At 52.5% G+C, this 18,116-nt stretch overlaps 1 long non-coding RNA gene and 3 other non-coding genes across 4 annotated transcripts; 3 read left to right on the top strand and 1 right to left on the bottom strand.

Annotated features, from left to right (window-relative positions):
* The first annotated feature begins 4,697 nt into the window (after positions 1-4,697).
* Positions 4,698-6,739, top strand: LOC144286669 (uncharacterized). Its single transcript, XR_013354624.1, has 3 exons — positions 4,698-5,424; positions 6,049-6,178; positions 6,545-6,739. It is a non-coding gene; the product is annotated as an uncharacterized LOC144286669 (long non-coding RNA).
* Positions 5,480-5,670, top strand: LOC144287353 (U2 spliceosomal RNA). The gene has a single exon (XR_013355194.1). It is a non-coding gene; the product is annotated as a U2 spliceosomal RNA (small nuclear RNA).
* A 4,046-nt stretch (positions 6,740-10,785) lies between the features above and the next one.
* Positions 10,786-10,976, top strand: LOC144287348 (U2 spliceosomal RNA). The gene has a single exon (XR_013355190.1). It is a non-coding gene; the product is annotated as a U2 spliceosomal RNA (small nuclear RNA).
* Positions 10,977-16,295: 5,319 nt separating this feature from the next.
* Positions 16,296-16,486, bottom strand: LOC144287347 (U2 spliceosomal RNA). Its single transcript, XR_013355189.1, has one exon. It is a non-coding gene; the product is annotated as a U2 spliceosomal RNA (small nuclear RNA).
* Between the last annotated feature and the right edge of the window lie 1,630 nt (positions 16,487-18,116).

Below are 18,116 nucleotides of genomic sequence, written 5' to 3'. Positions count from 1 at the left end.
AGATGGGGTCAGAAGTACACAGGTCTTCCTCGGTAGGGATGGAAAAGTCCTTCTTCCAGATCGGTCTATGGCAGCGTTTGAGCACCCTGGTGGCACACCGGAATCTCCTGGTCCCAGCACGGCCGAGGAGCAATCGAATTGGAGTCTCCGGGGTGGGGCCGAGGCTGCTGTACTTCCCAACCTGCCAGACGTTCCTGTTGCACGGTGTGCCTCCAGAAGCACTCCTTGGAGCACCTGGGAAGATGCCGCCGGTCACCTTGTCCTGAACCCTGAATGCCCTGTGACAGACACGGAAAGCAGTGGATGCGCTCCTGCAAATCCGGGCATGAGTCGCTTTAGATTTATTTTTTTTTTAATTTATTTATGATAGTCACAGAGAGAGAGAGAGGCGCAGAGACACAGGCAGAGGGAGAAGCAGGCTCCATGCACTGGGACCCGATGTGGGACTCGATCCTGGGTCTCCAGGATCGCGCCCTGGGCCAAAGGCAGGCGCTTAACCGCTGCGCCACCCAGGGATCCCTCATGAGTCGCTTTAGATTTTTTTTTTAAATTTATTTATGATAGACATAGAGAGAGGGGGGTGGGGCAGAGACACAGGCAGAGGAGAGGGAGAAGCAGGCTCCATGCCGGGAGCCCGACGCGGGACTCGATCCCGGGACTCCAGGATCGCGCCCTGGGCCAAAGGCAGGTGTGAAACCGCTGAGCCACCCAGGGATCCCCCATGATTCGCTTTAGGACAACAGTCTCGGACTGGCGTGGTGTTTAGCACACCGTAGGCACTCGGCGTACCGAAGAGGAAATAACGGATTCCCTGGTCCTGGCACAGACAGGAGGCCACCCAGTCTAGACTGTGGGGAGGCCCTTGGACCCTATACGGGAATCTGCGGAGACCCAGTGCCAGACGGAGCTGCTGTGCTGCGCTGCTGCTCTGCGGAACCGGATGGGCACCGCCCTTCCCAAACCCACCCTCCAAATTTGTTTTAGATGTGGAGACTGATGACACCACCCGTGAGGGGATGAGAAGGTTGACAGCTCACATAATGAGGCTTTCCAGGGAGACCGAGGTGGCTCCCAGGCAGATTCAAAAAGGGCTTGAGAGCAAGGGGTCAGTCAGTGTGTTTATGGTGGTGAGTGGAGGGCCTGGGATAAGGCTTTTTATCAGCTCCATCGACCAGAGGGAGGTCAGGAGGAGAGGAGGGAATGGCAAGGCTTCAAAGCTGTGGGCAGTCAAACGTCCAGACCAGGTCAGACTCTCCCACAAGCTGCTTTCTCCTCTAGGGAATGGGGATGGGAAGCCGCCTTCCATGGGCACGGTACAGATGACTCGGGACCTTAAGTGATCCTGCCTTCGTGCCTTCCACGGTGAGCAATCAACAGACGTCCATTGGATCAGAGTCTGATGTAATGAGAAGGGGGCGGGGTGGGGGGGCAGGGGAAGGGTTCAGGTTCCCGTGAGAAGCTGAACCTGCTGGCCAAGTTTGGGGTACGAATGAGCCTGTGAGGGAAGGGACACCGGGGTGAGGGAGCGATTATGGTAGGCAAGAGCCCACCCGAAGCAAGCATCCCCCCCGGGGCAGTTCTGAGGCCCAGATCACAACTTCCAGGTGGCTGGGGGGGGGGGGTCAGCCTGAGGCAAACTGGCCCCCTCCCCAAGGCCCCCCACTCTTGCCTCAGACTGCAACGTCCCGGGTTCCTCCCTCCTGTCGACATGTCCTGAAATTCTGACTTGCACTGAAATTCTGACCTGAAGCTCCCCTAAGACGTCGGGCAGGCCTTCGTGACTCAGCTGGCTTTGTGTTCCATCCCACCTTCTCATTTATTGAGTAAGCCTCTCAGGCTCCTGGTCGGGACACAGAGCCACGTGGCTCGAGAGGCCTTGGACCTCAAAGGGGTCATGGCCAGGTGGGAGCCACAGCCTGGTGTTCCTCTCTCACAGTCCCCTGCACAGGGATCACGGCGTTGTGGCCATTTGGCCACGTGTCTTATCCAGTCCGGTCCTGCCCCCCCCCCCCCCCAGGGGGCCGGGAGGAGACAGGAATCCTGTCTGGCTTCTCTCTACTCCCAGGACCAAGCCCCGCCCCTGGTGGGTGGAGTCGCAAGTGATAAAGGACTGTTGGTTACGTTGGAACCGGTGGTGATGGCAGAAGGCCCAGAGTCCAGTGGGGTGGGATCCGGACCCCAGCTCAGCCGCTGGCAGATATGTCCTCCTGGGCAGATCCACTTACTTCCCCAGGGTAAAACAAACAAGCACACATGCTTTATCACTGGGCCTCCTGGTCTGAGGGTCCGTCCACTCTGTACTGCCTGTCGCTTTCCAAAGGGGCATCCATTCTCTTGAGGATTCTCCGTGCAAGTCACCATGCACCACCACCACCACCATCACCACCCCTCCCCCAACCATGAATCCCTAGTGGGCAGGAATCAGATCACAGTCGCCTTTCAGTGTTGGGCTCTGTCTGATTCAGCGTGCCCAGCCATCATCTGCGTGGAACGGATAGGTCAGTCCTGTGGCCTCAAAGAACCAAAGGTGGTTTCTTCAATGTGTTCTGCTCTTTCTTTCTTTCTTTCTTTCTTTCTTTCTTTCTTCTTTCTTTTTTTTTAAAGTAGGCTCTTGGCCCAATGTAGGGCTTCAACTCATGACCCTGAGATCAAGGATCTCACGCTCTACCAACAGCCAGCCAAGCACCCCTGTTCTGCGCCCCCCCCCCGTTTTTTTGCTTGTTTGTTTGTTTTTAAGATTTAACTTATTTGAGAGAGAGCGAGAGAGCTTGTGTGCAGGCACACGTTAGCGGGGAGAGGGGCAGAGGGACAGGATCTCAGGCAGACATCCACCGCCCACACCCCCACCCACCTTCTCCCACTCTGAGCCCAGAACCCAAGGCGGGACTTGATCTCAGGACCCTGTGATCTTGACCTGAGTCCAAATCAAGGGTCCCACGCCTAACCCACGGAGCCACCCAGGCGCCCCCCTGCTGTGCTACTTTTGAAAAAACATCCAAAGGCAGGGGGTGGGCACCCGGTTGGCTTCGTGGTAGAGCACCGAGAAATTACTTGAAAATCAGATCTTTAAAAAAGAGACCAGGAAAAAAAAATCCAGGCATGTTACAAAAATGTACGTGTGGTGCACTTTAGGATCGGAGGTGGCCTCTGATACACTGTACTGCAAGGTAGACACCAAATGGCTGAAGATTTAGGTGTTGAGAAAGAAGTAGAAAAAGACCTAAGGGAAGATGTGGGACATTATTTTATAACCTCATGGTGAAGTCCTTTCTTTTTTTTTTTTTTTTGGTGAAGTCCTTTCTAACGCTGACTCAAGGTGGAAAAACTATTTACTTAAAAAACGGATCGATGGGATGGCATGAAAGAGGACTTTTTAAAAGCCTACTTAGGGGATCCCTGGGTGGCGCAGCGGTTTGGCGCCTGCCTTTGGCTCAGGGTGTGATCCTGGAGACCCGGGATTGAATCCCACATCGGGCTCCCTGCATGGAGCCTGCTTCTCCGTCTGCCTGTGTCTCTGCCTCTCTCTCTCTCTCTGTGTGTGACTATCATGAATAAATAAATAAAATCTTTAAAAAAAAAAAGTCCACTTAGGTATTTATTTAGTAATGTCTACGTCCAGCGTGGGGCTCGAACCCAGGCCCCGCCCTTCCCACTGAGCCACCGGGCGCCCCCGAAAGCTACCTTTCAGTGGGTGAACCTTCGGCACCTGGCATCGTCTCCCTACGCAAGGCCCGGAGACGGCTGTGCAACAGAAGAAAATACTCCAGGCTTCGATTACAGACGCGGGGCCAGAGCCCTGAATATGTAAATGACAGATAGAAGCCGAATCAAGGACCGAGCCAGGAAGGGGCCGGAGTCCCCGACCCGAGAGTTCAGAGAGAGAAAATAAGCTTGGCTCTGACCCGCGCACACGCACGGGAGGAGACGCTCGGCGGGAGGAGGGAGGCGCAAGTCAAGGTTGCGCTAAGGTCGTCTTCCTCTTCTTCTTCTTCCTTTTTAAGATTTATTTATTCATGACACACACACACACACACACACACACACACACACACACACACAGAGGGAGAGACACAGGCAGAGGGAGAAGCAGGCTCCATGCAGGGAGCCCCACGCGGGACTCGATCCCAGGTCTGCAGGATCACATCCCCGGCCAGACCGAAGGCAGGCGCCAAACCGCTGAGCCACCCAGGCATCCGCTAAGACCGGCCCTCACCCTGCTCCTCGCTTGTCCCCCTCCCCCAGAGAACCCAACTTTGACGCCACGCGGGGTCGCCGGCGAGACGGGGGAAGTAGATGCTGCCCGAGAACGTCGGCCCGCGCTCTCGCAGTCACCGTCCCTGGCTCCCCGGAATCCAAGGGACCCTCGCGGCGAGGGTGGCCGGCACCGCGACAAGGGCGCACGCACCGGGAGGGCACAAGGGCTCACGACAGGCCTCGGCAGATCGCAGTTTGCAGGCGTTTGGGTGCGTGCGTTGGACCGCGCGCGAGGAAACGGGGGTGGTTCTATTCCGTGAACGCGACCCCGGGGACATCCCCTTCTCGGGACGGAACCGGTCGCGCGGGCTGGGACTCTGGGGTGGAAGATGGCCCGAAGGACGCGGACGCGAGCAGAGAAGAGCCAAGCAGGGAGAGAGGGAGAGGGAGAGGGAGAGGGAGAGGGAGAGGGAGAGGGAGAGGGAGAGGGAGAGGGAGAGGGAGGCGTGGGGTGCTGGCTGAAGAGCCGCTTCGCCGTCGCCGTCGCTGTCGCGACGGATACTGGCTGGGGGTGCGGGAGGCGAGAGCTCCTGGGCTGAACCGCTGTGGAGTGTGCGGTGCGTGCCGGGGAGGGAAAGAGCGGTGACCGAAACCTCTCGAGAGGGCAGCCCCGGTGGCACAGCGGTTTAGCGCCGCCTGCAGCCCGGGGTGTGATCCTGGAGACCCGGGGTCGAGTCCCAAGTCGGGCTCCCTGCATGGAGCCTGCTTCTCCCTCTGCCTGTGTCTCTGCCTCTCTCTCTGAATGAATAAATTAAAAAAAGAAAAAGACACCTCCCGAGAGCCCCGGGAACTGCGGCCGTGTCAGCCGTCCCTCCGCGGTGCCCGGCAGTCGCCGCGCCTCCTCCGGGGTCCTGGCGCGGGATTTGTCCACGCGGGGAGGTGGGCCGCTAGCTGGGTGGGCTCTGGCTCTCGGCGAGCGGAGGCGGTCCGGAGGGCGGAGCCGGGCCTGGGTGGCCGCACCTCTTCCGGCAGCCAGAAGGAGGCGGGGCATGCAGATGCAGATTAGAAACGGCCGTTCGGCGCGGGCAGGACGGGGCAACCAGGGACATGCGATTTGCCGCTCGTAGTGAAGAGGAGGAAACATCTACCCCAGAGTCTCGCGCTGGGGACGGCCGTGTTGTGGACGACGTGAAGGAAATCAGGCCGGGAGCGAGGGTTAGGCTTGTCACCGTGAGTGAAATAGGGATGGTGGGAACATGGTACCCCGGTGGCCCGGGTGCCCGGTATCGCTTCTCGGCCTTTTGGCTAAGATCAAGTGTAGTATCTGTTCTTATCAGTTTAATATCTGATACGTCCTCTATCCGAGGACAATATATTAAATGGATTTTTGGAGCAGGGAGATGGAATAGGAGCTTGCTCCGTCCACTCCGCGCATCGACCTGGTATTGCAGTACCTCCAGGAACGGTGCACACCCCTTCACTTGCGGTTTCCGAAAAACAGACTTTGCTTTTGGTTGCTGTTTGCGCTGCGGTCGTGAGCTTTTTTTCTCCGGGTTCGGCGGCTCCGCCGCGGGGGTCTTGTCTCGTCGATTTTTTTTTCCCCGTCGTGCTTAGGCTCCCCCCGGCTTTAGGGCGGCGGCTCCGTTCGTGTTCGCGGGATCAGCTTCTCCCTTTTTCCCCCGCCGCTCTCCTTGCCTCTGCTATCTTCCGCCGCTTTTGCCTGCGGAGGGCGTGCGTCCCTGCGCCCTCTGTCAGGTAGCGCTTCTCTCTCCTGCAGCGGGGCTTCGCTCCGCGTTGTTGTCCCTTACCCCCCCAGCCTCAGCCCTGCAGCCTGCGCCCCCGCTTCCCTTACAGGCTCCAACGTTCGGCAACCTGGCCGCCTGTCTCCCCAACCCACTCGCGTCGTTCCCGGTGATCTCAGCAGCCGCTCCGCCGATCCCTCCCGACACCTGGCCTCTCGGTTCTTCCCTCCCTCCGCCCTTCGGTACCTACCACTCTTCACCGTCCCTTCGCCCCCACCCCACCCCCCGAACCCCCCATGTCCCGCATCCCCGTTGACCGAGAAGAATTTCCCTGCACGTACCCTCGGCTCCCGTGCAGCGTTCTTGGGGCCATCTGGGCCACTGAACGTAGCTGGCAACAAGCACACCACCAGGCTCGGGCTCATCCCGCTCACCTCAGCTCTCGGTGTGCCAGGGAAAACTAGACACCGTCCACATTTGCCACCGGGCATCCGTCCAAGGGGCCCTCACACACAAGAAGTCAAAATAAACCATAGCGGAAAACAGCTTTATTAAAAATCGATTTAAACGTAGCACTCTCACATTTTAAATGACTTCATACTTTCCAGGTTCTCAAGGTCTAAATACCTGAATCCGGGGACATCCTCCAAATGCCAGGCAGGAACTGCTCATTGGCTGTCATACCCGTCGGTGACCTCAAATGCATCTCCAACAGGTTCTGGCTTGCCACGACTTCTGGTTCTTCTCGCACTTGCATTGTCAAAAACACAACAGTTGAAAATGTTCGTGGCTTACGGTGTTGTTGAGTTGCAGAAAAATCCATCTCTAGGATATGGTCATTTGCACATATGAGGTCGGAGATCTCCCTCATGTAACTCCTCTCACCATCCTCATTTAGAGACCAGTCCTGGGAAGCCTGGGTGGCTCAGCAGTTGAGCGTCTGCCTTTGGCTCAGGGTGCGATGCCACCACGGTCCCGGGATCGAGTCCCGCATGGGGCTCCCTGCTTGGAACCTGCTTCTCCCTCTGCCTATGTCTCTGCCTCTCTCGTGAATGAATGAATGAATGAATGAATAAATATAATCTTAAAAAAACAAACAAACATATACCAGTCCAGTCCTTTGCTTTCATCTTCCGATCCCTCTGACAGTCTCACACTTCGACTCACGGAAATAGGCTCCTCTGTCAGTGTTCTTTTCTTCATCATCCGGGTGAAAAGATGAAGATTTCCGAATTCTCTCTTGCATTCAACAAAAGCAAAATTGGGGGATCCCTGGGTGGCGCAGCGGTTTGGCGCCTGCCTTTGGCCCAGGGCGCGATCCTGGAGACCCGGGATCGAATCCCACGTCGGGCTCCCGGTGCATGGAGCCTGCTTCTCCTTCTGCCTATGTCTCTGCCTCTCTCTCTCTCTCTCTCTCTCTCTGTGTGACTATCATAAATAAATAAAAATTAAAAAAAAAACCACCAACAACAAAAAAAAACAAAACAAAACAAAAGCAAAATTGGGCCTGCAAGGATGTTGTCTCCCATCTGCTTGTCTACCTTCCGGAAAGAGGAATCGGTGCGTCTTTTATGGCAACAAGGCCAGGAGAAAGCCGAAGGATGGTGGACTTGCTTCGCCACCGCTGCAACACCCCTCTGAGGGGTTCCTTCATTCCTCCATCTCCCGATCCTTGTAGACTTCTTCGTCCTTGCAGACAGGCAAAAATATTCCTAGGATGATGAAATAGCAGATCGTGTGGAGATACAGGGAAAATAGGACCGCTGAGACCCTGTGACGGGACTTCAGTTTTGAGAGAGAGAGAGAGAGAGAGAGAGAGAGAGAGAGAAGAGCAGCGGCAGAAGCTGGCCCGCCACTCACAGCTAGGCTGTGGTGGTCTCCGGTTGGACATAAACGGTTTCACACAGCGGCGGCGTCCTTAAAAACAAGAGCCAGTTATTTTACTAACCAAATGAGTCTATTTAGGAATGGCGGAGGAAGCCCGGTTAGGGACATGCAAGCCGTGGTGAACCTCGGGCAGGTCCCAGGAGGCAGAGGGAAGGTCAGCTTCTATTTAGGCTTTAGGAGGAAACTGGGGAGGGAGGCTTGCTTTGAACGAAAGCTCACTGGAAAAGAACAAGAGTGTGAGATTGTGGCAGTTTCTCATTAAGTGCAAGCGGTGGTTCCTGCCTTGTTGCTGTGGCAAGGAGGGCTCTATCCTTCTCCTTCTTTTTTCTTTCTTTCTTTCTTTTTTTTTTTTTTTTTTGGATTTTATTTTATTTATTTATTTTTTTTTAATTTTTATTTATTTATGATAGTCACAGAGAGAGAAAGAGAGAGAGGCAGAGACACAGGCAGAGGGAGAAGCAGGCTCCATGCACCGGGAGCCCGATGTGGGATTCGATCCCGGGTCTCCAGGATCGCGCCCTGGGCCAAAGGCAGGCGCCAAACCGCTGCGCCACCCAGGGATCCCTGGATTTTATTTATTCACGAGACACACACAGAGAGAGGCAGAGACACAGGCTGAGGGAGAAGCAGGCTCCCTGCGGTGAGCCTGATGTGGGACTGGATCCCAGGACTCCAGGATCGTGACCTGAGCCAAAGGCAGAGGCTCAACCACTGAGCCGCCCCAGGCGCCCTTATCCTTCTTGTTCTTAAAAGGCAGGAGATGAACTCCCTACGTGAAAAGGTTCTCCCTCGTCAGAATAAGTTTTAACGATTTCCTGCTAGTTAGTCAGGCTGCAAAGGAGTGGTATGTGCCTGAGGGCTCCCCTTTCAGGGCTTCTTGACTCCATCTTACAGGAGATCTCCTTTATTTATTGTCAACATCAACATCGGACAAGGCCGCTCTGTGACCTTGACGAACTGAATCAAGACAGAAACAAGACCACTCCGTGGTCACGTCAGAACGGAGACAAAACAGAAGAATGTCCGAACAACAAAATGAGACCAAACATCCCCTGTGCTGGCTAGTTGGAGTAACTGCTACTACTTTTTACCAGTTTGCGGCTTTGGCCTCGCTCTAGCCTCCCTTTCTTCTGGGTAAGATTTACTCAACCACCCAAATCACCAAATGACCCCGACTTTCCGGAAAGCCTCTTGTAGGGTCTCGGAGATCTTTTTTCTTCTCCACTTTGAGGTCCTTGGCGGAGGGGGGTGGGTGGGTGGATGGGCTGGGGCTTTGTAAAACCAAAGACAAGAGGAAACACGTTTATTAGTGTGTGTATCTTATATATACATGGGAGAAAATCAGGGGTGAGGAACTCAATGGGCTGGCTAGGACTTGGGCATGCACAGCCCCTCAAAACAAAAGGAACAGAACACACACACACATACACACACACACAACCGCCCCCACCTCACGATACATGTTCAGAGAAGTGACAAGACACTTTGCTATGAGTTTCTAGGGTGTAGGAACAGTGGAAGGCGAGGCCCGGCCAGTAAAGTCTGTTACGGAGAGTCCTCTGGTGCCAGTCTCTCTGGGCCGATGAGGATCTAGGGTTGTCGGCGACTAACTCCTGTACACATCTACGGGCAGAGTTCTTCCTTCTGTTTCAGCTCAAAACAATCCTCATGCCAGAGTGGCATACTGGGGAGCGGGGTCAGCAAAATCCGCTACCCTTCAACCTCCCATTCGACGGGAAGGCCTCGCTCCCTTAAACTCTCCGGCAAGCCCACGTCCCAGACACACGTTAAGAAGCCACTCCGGGGATCCCTGGGTGGTGCAGTGGTTTAGCGCCTGCCTTTGGCCCAGGGCGTGATCCTGGAGACCCAGGATCGAATCCCACGTCGGGCTCCCGGTGCATGGAGCCTGCTTCTCCCTCTGCCTGTGTCTCTGCCTCTCTCTCTCTGTGTGTGACTATCATAAATAAATTTAAAAAAATTTTTTTAAAAAGAAGCCACTCCGGACACCCTCGCACCGAGGCGCCGCGCGGTGCCCCGTGGTGCGCGTCCCCTCTCACTTTTGCAGCAAGCGATGATGACCCGATTCATCTCGTTCCGGGTGTGTTCCTGGTGGCCTCTGCCTGGATGGCACCGACGAGTCATTGAGGGTCCACGGAAGGACCCACACGGTAACCGCAATACGGAAAGAGTTTTGCTCTGTTTAAAAAGCAACGTTTTCTCTCTCTCTCTCTCTCTCTCTCTTTTTCCCCCGTCGGAAGGCCCGTAGAAGGGACAAGTCATGAAACACGGATATTCGCAGACAGAACTGCTCAAAAGAGAAACTTGAAAAAGGAAGGAGAGAAAAGGTTGTTGATCTCCTCTCTTAACTCGTAGGGCAAGACAAGTTGGTAAAAGGGCAGAGGGATGGATGAGATACGCGTCTGCATCTGCGTCGGCGGACGTACCTACCCGACACAGAGGTCAGATGACGTTAGGGGGTGCTCACGGTAGAAATCTTTCAACGTAGCTGCACGTTCGAAAAGATGTTCAAAAGGAAAAGAGGAGAAATGCCGCATGAAGCTGTTTGCACCTGTCTTTCCCGTCCCGGGCTTCCTCCAAGGAAACGAGGCCGGAGGAGCTTTCCGGCTACCGGGCTACCCGGCTACCCGCGCGTTTCCGTTCCAGCGCTGGAGGGCGGGCGCGGAGCGCAGGAAACCAGGAAACGGCGTGGGGGGAAGGGGCGGGACATGCAAATTAACATGGCTGCTTCTCCCGGGAGCTATGGGAGCAAGACCATAAAAATCGCAAAAGCCCCAGACAAGTTAAAGATCTGACAAGCTGCGTATGTTTTATGAGTTGTGAGGGTGACAGACTGTCAAGTCTGGGGGAAGAGGGTGGGCTTTCGTTTGAGGGTGACTTTTCTCACCGTGATCTTAAAGATGTTGGAGAGGGAGGGTGTGCAGGCGCCGCGGAGCGGGGCGTTATCGCTTCTCGGCCTTTTGGCTAAGATCAAGTGTAGTATCTGTTCTTATCAGTTTAATATCTGATACGTCCTCTATCCGAGGACAATATATTAAATGGATTTTTGGAGCAGGGAGATGGAATAGGAGCTTGCTCCGTCCACTCCGCGCATCGACCTGGTATTGCAGTACCTCCAGGAACGGTGCACCCCCTCGGGGGAAATTCTCAGCTGTTAAAGGAAAGCTCTACGTTGCAGGAAGCGTGGCAGTCGTTGTGCTTGCGGCCTGCTTCTCCTCTCTCTCGGTCTTCTGCCGGGGCTGGTGTGTGACGATGATGATGCTTGTCTTGCTCTTTCTTATATGGTTTCTAGGAGACTGGCTCTCAAGCCAGGCTGCAGCCTACGAGTTTACCAGTCAACCTTTTTCCCGTTCTCCTTGGGGCGCTGTGACACTAGAGGTTTCGTCTCCCATCTTCTGGTCTGCCTGCGCTTAGCGTTCCCGAACTTTTGGGAACTCTAACGTTAACCGTACTGGGTCGGAAGGAATTGATGTATTGACTCTTCCTACCCATGAACACAATTTTGCTTCCTTTCCTTTCCTCTTTTTTAAGTTTGCGGGTGTTCTCCTTTTTTGCTTTCCTTATTTGAGAGAGGGAGCCAAGGAGCCCGACGTCGGCCTTCACCCCGGATCATGACCTGAGCGGAAGGCGGACGCTTAGCTAACTCAGCCACCTGCGCCACCCAGGGATCCCCGGACTGTGTCTTTCAAAAACATGGTCCAGGGCAGCCCCGGTGGCGCAGCGGTTTAGCGCCACCTGCAGCCTGCGGGGTGATCCTGGAGACCCGGGATCAAGTCCCACGTCAGGTTCCCTGCATGGAGCCTGCTTCTCCCTCTGCCTGTGTCTCTGCCTCTCTCTCTCTCTCTCTCTGTGTGTCTCTCGTGAATAAATAAATAAAATCTTTAAAAAAAAAAAAAAAAAAAAAACATGGTCCATTTTGTAGGGGAGCAAATTGTCCTCTACCTTTTTAGCATCCCAGCGTGAGTCCGTAATTTATGATTGACAAGAGAAAAGCATACACATTTAATCGAGGTTTTCAGAACAGTGCAGCCTTCCCCAGGAAATGAAGTCCTGACAGAAAGTTAAACTTTGAGTATGTCTCATGCTCAGTGAAGAGTGGACTGTTGCGTAGAAAGGATAGGTCAAAGAACGTGAGTGAAGGTACTAAACTTGGGAAATGACAGTTCTCTGGGTTTTTTTTTTTTTTAAGATTTTTTAAAAATTGGGGATCCCTGGGTGGCTCAGCGGTTTAGCGCCTGCCTTTGGCCCAGGGCGCGATCCTGGAGACCGGGGATCGAGTCCCACGTCGGGCTCCCACCCTGCATGGAGCCTGCTTCTCTGCCTGTCTCTCTCTCTCTCTCTCTCTCTCTCTCTCTCTCTCTCGGTGTGTGTGTCTCTCATGAATAAATAAAATCTTTTTTTTTTTTTAATTTTTATTTATTTATGATAGTCACACAGAGAGAGAGAGGCAGAGACATAGGCAGAGGGAGAAGCAGGCTCCATGCACCGGGAGCCGGACATGGGATTCGATCCCGGGTCTCCAGGATCGCACCCTGGGCCAAAGGCAGGCGCTAAACCGCTGCGCCACCCAGGGTTCCCAATACATAAAATCTTAAAAAAAGAAAAAAAAAAGAAAAAGAAAAAGAAAGGGGAACCCTTATACACAGTTGATGGGAATCCAAGCTGGTGCAGCCACTCTGGAAAACAGCAGTTCCTCAAAAAGTTGAAAATAGAGTTATCCTACAACACAACAGTTGCACTGCTGGATATTTACCGCAAAGATACAAACGCAGTGATTTGAAGGGACACCTGCACCCCATAGTTTATAGCAGCAAAGTCCACAATAGCCAAACTATGGAAATAGCCCAGATCTCCATCGACAGATGAATGGATACAGATGTGGTCTGTATATCTATCTATCTATCTATCTATCTATCTATCTATCTATCTATCTATCATCTGTATGTATGTGCATATGTATACGTATATGTATGTATACATATACAATGGACTACTACTCAGCCATCAACAAAATTGAATTCTTGCCATGTGCAACGATGTGGATGGGACTAGAGGATATTATGCTAAGCAGAATAACTCAATCAGAGAAAGACAATTATATGATCTCATTCATGTGGAATTTAAGGAACAAACCAGATCATAGGGGAAGAGAGGAAAAAATAAGACAAAATCAGGGAGACAAACTATAAGGGACTTAATCATATGAAACAAAGTTGAAGGTCACTGGAAGGGAGAGGGGTGGGAGAACGGGGTAACCGGGAGGTCGACATTAAGGAAGGAATGTGATGTAAGGAACTCTGGGTGTTATAAAACATTGGTGAATCGCTGACCTCTACCTCTACCCCAAGGTCGAGCTTGTTAATAAACCCTCATGTAAACAAAGAAAAAAACCCTTATGTACTTGCATCGGTTTCGGCTCCTTGGTGGTTTCTTGGATTCCCAATCTTGGGCACAACATTTGGGGGCTCATCAGGGATCCAAGAGACCCCCAGGACCCCATCCGGAGGGTCCACGCCTAGTGAGTACCAACTTTTTCTACCTGTGTCTTTGTTATTTTCTGAGAGCTCTATACTGTATTTTTACCTGTTGGAATTCCATTCTGTATTAGGTTGACATTGGCTTAGGTGGACGCGCTGGCAGGCCGTCGACCGGGGGTCTCGGGAGACATCCCTTGCCTCTGCCAGGAGGACGAAGTCCTCATCTGTGAGGAGGGCCGACTGCCAGCCCTTCAGTTTACTTTCTGTTTTGTCTCCGCAGCCGCCCTGGAACGTTTGTCTGTGTTACTGTGTCTTTAACTGTCATAACTGTTTGTGCCTTGGTGTGGACTGGGGACATAATGGGGCAGACACAAACCACCCCCCTGTTTCTTACGCTCTCCCCATTTCTCTGATGTTAAAGAAAGAGCTCATAATCTGAGCATAGACATAAGGAGAGAGAAATTTCAGACTTATTGCATGTCAGAATGGCCAACCTTTGACACAGGATGGCCCCAAGAAGGAACTTTCCACCTACTTATTATCTTACAGGTTAAGGCCGTGATCTTCAGAAATAAACCAGATGGCCACCCTGACCAGGTGCCCTACATCCTGGCCTGGCAAGACATGACTGAGAATCCTTCTCCTTGGCTAAAACAATTTTTACCCCCCCACCCCCCAAAAGCAGGACCTACCAAGATTCTAGCCCTATGGAAAGGCCAAGAAGGAGACTGGCTCTAAGACCAAAAAGCCCCTTTATATAATGTATTTATAGTTTCAGAGGTAGAGGTCAGCGATTCACCAATGTTTTATAACACCCAGAGTTCCTTACATCACATTCCTTCCTTAATGTCGACCTCCCGGTTACCCCGTTCTCCCACCCCTCTCCCTTCCAGTGACCTTCAACTTTGTTTCATATGATTAAGTCCCTTATAGTTTGTCTCCCTGATTTTGTCTTATTTTTTCCTCTCTTCCCCTATGATCTGGTTTGTTCCTTAAATTCCACATGAATGAGATCATATAATTGTCTTTCTCTGATTGAGTTATTCTGCTTAGCATAATATCCTCTAGTCCCATCCACATCGTTGCACATGGCAAGAATTCAATTTTGTTGATGGCTGAGTAGTAGTCCATTGTATATGTATACATACATATACGTATACATATGCACATACATACAGATGATAGATAGATAGATAGATAGATAGATAGATAGATAGATAGATATACAGACCACATCTGTATCCATTCATCTGTCGATGGAGATCTGGGCTATTTCCATAGTTTGGCTATTGTGGACTTTGCTGCTATAAACTATGGGGTGCAGGTGTCCCTTCAAATCACTGCGTTTGTATCTTTGCGGTAAATATCCAGCAGTGCAACTGTTGTGTTGTAGGATAACTCTATTTTCAACTTTTTGAGGAACTGCTGTTTTCCAGAGTGGCTGCACCAGCTTGGATTCCCATCAACTGTGTATAAGGGTTCCCCTTTCTTTTTCTTTTTCTTTTTTTTTTCTTTTTTTAAGATTTTATGTATTGGGAACCCTGGGTGGCGCAGCGGTTTAGCGCCTGCCTTTGGCCCAGGGTGCGATCCTGGAGACCCGGGATCGAATCCCATGTCCGGCTCCCGGTGCATGGAGCCTGCTTCTCCCTCTGCCTATGTCTCTGCCTCTCTCTCTCTGTGTGACTATCATAAATAAATAAAAATTAAAAAAAAAAAAAGATTTTATTTATTCATGAGAGACACACACACCGAGAGAGAGAGAGAGAGAGAGAGAGAGAGAGAGAGAGACAGGCAGAGAAGCAGGCTCCATGCAGGGTGGGAGCCCGACGTGGGACTCGATCCCCGGTCTCCAGGATCGCGCCCTGGGCCAAAGGCAGGCGCTAAACCGCTGAGCCACCCAGGGATCCCCAATTTTTAAAAAATCTTAAAAAAAAAAAAAACCCAGAGAACTGTCATTTCCCAAGTTTAGTACCTTCACTCACGTTCTTTGACCTATCCTTTCTACGCAACAGTCCACTCTTCACTGAGCATGAGACATACTCAAAGTTTAACTTTCTGTCAGGACTTCATTTCCTGGGGAAGGCTGCACTGTTCTGAAAACCTCGATTAAATGTGTATGCTTTTCTCTTGTCAATCATAAATTACGGACTCACGCTGGGATGCTAAAAAGGTAGAGGACAATTTGCTCCCCTACAAAATGGACCATGTTTTTTTTTTTTTTTTTTTTTTAAAGATTTTATTTATTTATTCACGAGAGACACACAGAGAGAGAGAGAGAGAGAGGCAGAGACACAGGCAGAGGGAGAAGCAGGCTCCATGCAGGGAACCTGACGTGGGACTTGATCCCGGGTCTCCAGGATCACCCCGCAGGCTGCAGGTGGCGCTAAACCGCTGCGCCACCGGGGCTGCCCTGGACCATGTTTTTGAAAGACACAGTCCGGGGATCCCTGGGTGGCGCAGGTGGCTGAGTTAGCTAAGCGTCCGCCTTCCGCTCAGGTCATGATCCGGGGTGAAGGCCGACGTCGGGCTCCTTGGCTCCCTCTCTCAAATAAGGAAAGCAAAAAAGGAGAACACCCGCAAACTTAAAAAAGAGGAAAGGAAAGGAAGCAAAATTGTGTTCATGGGTAGGAAGAGTCAATACATCAATTCCTTCCGACCCAGTACGGTTAACGTTAGAGTTCCCAAAAGTTCGGGAACGCTAAGCGCAGGCAGACCAGAAGATGGGAGACGAAACCTCTAGTGTCACAGCGCCCCAAGGAGAACGGGAAAAAGGTTGACTGGTAAACTCGTAGGCTGCAGCCTGGCTTGAGAGCCAGTCTCCTAGAAACCATATAAGAAAGAGCAAGACAAGCATCATCATCGTCACACACCAGCCCCGGCAGAAGACCGAGAGAGAGGAGAAGCAGGCCGCAAGCACAACGACTGCCACGCTTCCTGCAACGTAGAGCTTTCCTTTAACAGCTGAGAATTTCCCCCGAGGGGGTGCACCGTTCCTGGAGGTACTGCAATACCAGGTCGATGCGCGGAGTGGACGGAGCAAGCTCCTATTCCATCTCCCTGCTCCAAAAATCCATTTAATATATTGTCCTCGGATAGAGGACGTATCAGATATTAAACTGATAAGAACAGATACTACACTTGATCTTAGCCAAAAGGCCGAGAAGCGATAACGCCCCGCTCCGCGGCGCCTGCACACCCTCCCTCTCCAACATCTTTAAGATCACGGTGAGAAAAGTCACCCTCAAACGAAAGCCCACCCTCTTCCCCCAGACTTGACAGTCTGTCACCCTCACAACTCATAAAACATACGCAGCTTGTCAGATCTTTAACTTGTCTGGGGCTTTTGCGATTTTTATGGTCTTGCTCCCATAGCTCCCGGGAGAAGCAGCCATGTTAATTTGCATGTCCCGCCCCTTCCCCCCACGCCGTTTCCTGGTTTCCTGCGCTCCGCGCCCGCCCTCCAGCGCTGGAACGGAAACGCGCGGGTAGCCGGGTAGCCCGGTAGCCGGAAAGCTCCTCCGGCCTCGTTTCCTTGGAGGAAGCCCGGGACGGGAAAGACAGGTGCAAACAGCTTCATGCGGCATTTCTCCTCTTTTCCTTTTGAACATCTTTTCGAACGTGCAGCTACGTTGAAAGATTTCTACCGTGAGCACCCCCTAACGTCATCTGACCTCTGTGTCGGGTAGGTACGTCCGCCGACGCAGATGCAGACGCGTATCTCATCCATCCCTCTGCCCTTTTACCAACTTGTCTTGCCCTACGAGTTAAGAGAGGAGATCAACAACCTTTTCTCTCCTTCCTTTTTCAAGTTTCTCTTTTGAGCAGTTCTGTCTGCGAATATCCGTGTTTCATGACTTGTCCCTTCTACGGGCCTTCCGACGGGGGAAAAAGAGAGAGAGAGAGAGAGAGAGAGAAAACGTTGCTTTTTAAACAGAGCAAAACTCTTTCCGTATTGCGGTTACCGTGTGGGTCCTTCCGTGGACCCTCAATGACTCGTCGGTGCCATCCAGGCAGAGGCCACCAGGAACACACCCGGAACGAGATGAATCGGGTCATCATCGCTTGCTGCAAAAGTGAGAGGGGACGCGCACCACGGGGCACCGCGCGGCGCCTCGGTGCGAGGGTGTCCGGAGTGGCTTCTTTTTAAAAAAATTTTTTTAAATTTATTTATGATAGTCACACACAGAGAGAGAGAGGCAGAGACACAGGCAGAGGGAGAAGCAGGCTCCATGCACCGGGAGCCCGACGTGGGATTCGATCCTGGGTCTCCAGGATCACGCCCTGGGCCAAAGGCAGGCGCTAAACCACTGCACCACCCAGGGATCCCCGGAGTGGCTTCTTAACGTGTGTCTGGGACGTGGGCTTGCCGGAGAGTTTAAGGGAGCGAGGCCTTCCCGTCGAATGGGAGGTTGAAGGGTAGCGGATTTTGCTGACCCCGCTCCCCAGTATGCCACTCTGGCATGAGGATTGTTTTGAGCTGAAACAGAAGGAAGAACTCTGCCCGTAGATGTGTACAGGAGTTAGTCGCCGACAACCCTAGATCCTCATCGGCCCAGAGAGACTGGCACCAGAGGACTCTCCGTAACAGACTTTACTGGCCGGGCCTCGCCTTCCACTGTTCCTACACCCTAGAAACTCATAGCAAAGTGTCTTGTCACTTCTCTGAACATGTATCGTGAGGTGGGGGCGGTTGTGTGTGTGTGTATGTGTGTGTGTGTTCTGTTCCTTTTGTTTTGAGGGGCTGTGCATGCCCAAGTCCTAGCCAGCCCATTGAGTTCCTCACCCCTGATTTTCTCCC

The sequence above is a fragment of the Canis aureus genome, chromosome 16, assembly GCF_053574225.1.
Source record: "Canis aureus isolate CA01 chromosome 16, VMU_Caureus_v.1.0, whole genome shotgun sequence".
Classification (NCBI taxonomy): Eukaryota; Metazoa; Chordata; class Mammalia; order Carnivora; family Canidae; genus Canis; species Canis aureus.
Note: the sequence above shows the minus strand (reverse complement) of the source record. Positions and strands in the feature narration are given on the sequence as shown.